This window comes from Dromaius novaehollandiae, unplaced genomic scaffold (assembly GCF_036370855.1).
Source record: "Dromaius novaehollandiae isolate bDroNov1 unplaced genomic scaffold, bDroNov1.hap1 HAP1_SCAFFOLD_76, whole genome shotgun sequence".
NCBI classification, from domain to species: Eukaryota; Metazoa; Chordata; class Aves; order Casuariiformes; family Dromaiidae; genus Dromaius; species Dromaius novaehollandiae.
In genome coordinates this window covers 182,501-185,000 of record NW_026991488.1, presented here as the reverse complement: position 1 = coordinate 185,000, position 2,500 = coordinate 182,501, and the positions used below count along the sequence as shown (strand labels likewise).

At 79.0% G+C, this 2,500-nt stretch overlaps 1 non-coding gene across 1 annotated transcript; it reads left to right on the top strand.

The window, feature by feature from the left end:
* The first annotated feature begins 1,643 nt into the window (after positions 1 to 1,643).
* Positions 1,644 to 1,796, top strand: LOC135326863 (5.8S ribosomal RNA). Its single transcript, XR_010387076.1, has one exon. It is a non-coding gene; the product is annotated as a 5.8S ribosomal RNA (ribosomal RNA).
* The last annotated feature ends 704 nt before the right edge of the window (positions 1,797 to 2,500 follow it).

Below are 2,500 nucleotides of genomic sequence, written 5' to 3'. Positions count from 1 at the left end.
CGTCGCCGCTGCCGAGGCTGCCGCCGTCGCCGCGAGGCGGCGGCGGCCCGGTGGCGGGCGGCGGCGGGGGAGGCACCCCCGCGGGGATTTCAGGTCGTTTCCCTCACCCCAGGGCCAGGTACCTAGCGCCCGCGCTTCTCCTGCCCCCCCCTCGGTGACCCACCCGTGTGGTCCCGTGTGCCAGCGTGCTCCTCCCGGGTGCCGCACCGTGCGCGCCGCACCGGCCGTGCCTTCCCCCCCCCCGCCTCGGCTTCCCCCCACCCCGGTCCTTCCTCCCCCGCGGTGGGGGTGGGGGGGGCGGGGAGGGAGGGAGCGAGCGAGAGAGGGGAGAGGGCCTCCGGCCACCGCGGCCGCCGGCAGCCGCCCCGGGCAGGGATGGCCATGGGCCCCGGGCTCCGGGCCCGAGGGTTCTCGGTTGGAGAGCCGGGCGGAGGTTTAAAGACTCGGGCGGCCCGATGCGACTCGCGGAGGCGGCCGGGCGTGCTGCCGGAGGGCCGGGGGGTCGGCGCGCGCGGGCGCCGCGCCCCCCCATGCCAGCCGGCGCGCCCCGCGCTCGCCCCGCGGGCAGCCGGGACGGAGAGGGGTTACCCTGCCCCCTCTCTCCGCGGTCTGGTCTCGGCGGAGAGACGCCGCGCGGTCGGCCTAGTTGCCGGCCTGCCTCGAGCGTTGCGAGCCGGGCGCGAGCGCGTGCTCGCCGCCGGGAGGGCGAGCCCCCACCGCGGGTGGTGCGGGCGCCGAGCCTCCGCGCGTCTCCTCCTTCTCCCTGGCCGGTGCTTCTGGGTCTTCCGCCGTGGCCGCCGTCGGCGGCGCCCTACCCTACGCGCCCGCCCCGGCACTCTGCCGTCCGGGGCGCCCGCCTCGCTCTGCCCCGCCCGGCTCCGCCAGGCAGCGGGGGGGCGGTGGTGGGGCGGCGGCGGGGGCGGCCCGCCCCGCTCTCCGCGTGGAGACGGGGAGAGCGGGCGCCGTCCCCGTCCGTGCCGCCTTGCCCGCCTGCCCGCCGCCGGGCGTCTGTCCGCGGAGGGGACGGGCGAGCGCGTGGCGTCACCCGCGAGGCGGTGTGTGCGGGCGCGCGGGGGTGTGGGCGCCGCGGCGGCGGCGGCGGCGGCGGTCGAGCCGGAGGGCCGGCGAGGCGAGCGAGGAGCTGGGAAGCGCGGGGCCGGCGGGCCGCAGGCGCGCGGGCGGCGGGGCGACGCCGCTCCCGGTGGCGGCCGGGCTCTGACGCCTGGGGCGGGGGGGGGGTGGTCTGCGGGGACGGACCCCCCCCAACATCCCGAGGCAGGCGGTGTGGCCGGCCCGCCGCTCCCTGCCGGGCCAGACCGAGCCGGGCGCCTGGGCCGGACTCGAAGCGAGACAGGGTTTGTCCCCAGGTCGGGAGCGAGGGCTCCCCGCCCTTCTCGTTCGGGTTTGCCCTTCGTTTCCCCCCCCCCCCCTTTCTCTGTGCTTGTACGGTCAGTGAGGCAAGCCCCTCTCTTTCTCTCGCTCTCTCTCTCCTTCCGTCTCTGCCGTCCCTTGCTCAGCAGCCGGCGTCGGCGTGAGGAAGGGCGGTGGGGCGGAGGAGGAGGGGGCGGAGGAGGGGGGGCCCCCCAGGGGCTGCGAAAGCTGCCCGGTCCCCCCGCGCGCGCGGCGGGGACCGAAACCGAGACAACTCTTAGCGGTGGATCACTCGGCTCGTGCGTCGATGAAGAACGCAGCTAGCTGCGAGAATTAATGTGAATTGCAGGACACATTGATCATCGACACTTCGAACGCACTTGCGGCCCCGGGTTCCTCCCGGGGCTACGCCTGTCTGAGCGTCGCTTGACGGTCAATCGTCACCCGCGCCGTGGCGTGGGCGCAGCGGCGTGCCGCCCCTCGGTGGGTGTGGGGGGGGGCGCGGTTCGGGTGCGCCCGGCCGTGCCCGCCCTCCCCTCCGAGCCCGGCGGCTGCCGCCGCGCCGCGTGGCGCGCGCGGTGTGGCGCGGCTGGGGCGCCTCGCAGGCCCGTTGCCCCGGGGAGAGGGGGGGTGCTCTCCTTCCCCTCCCCGCGCGGCCGGGCCTTCGTCCCCCTAAGTGCAGACTCGGGAAACCCCCGCTCCCGGAGCGCCCGCGTCGCGGACTTCGTCCCGCCGGGCCCCCAGATCGGGTCGGTCGCGGTGGCCCGGCGCCCGGCGCCGCCCGCCCGCCACCACCGCCAGTGCCGCCGCACGGGCCTCTCCTCCACCACTCTCCCGGTGGTGCGCCGGTCCCCCGTTCCCCTCCGGCAGAGGGGACGGCCGGCCGCCCTTTGCCTCGCCCTGGCCCTGACCGCCGCCGTTTCGGCGCCCGCCGGGCCCCCCCCAACCCCGCGCTTCCCCGCGTCCGCAGCGCGTCGTCGAGCCACTTCCACCCGCCGGCTGGCGTCAGCCGCGCGGCGTTGCGTTGAGGCCCGGCGGCGGCGGCGGCGCGCGGGGGGCCGCGGCCGGGGGGGGGGCCGCGCAGCGCGGGCGCCGTGGGGCGGCGGCGGGGCGGGGGGCGAGGGAGGGC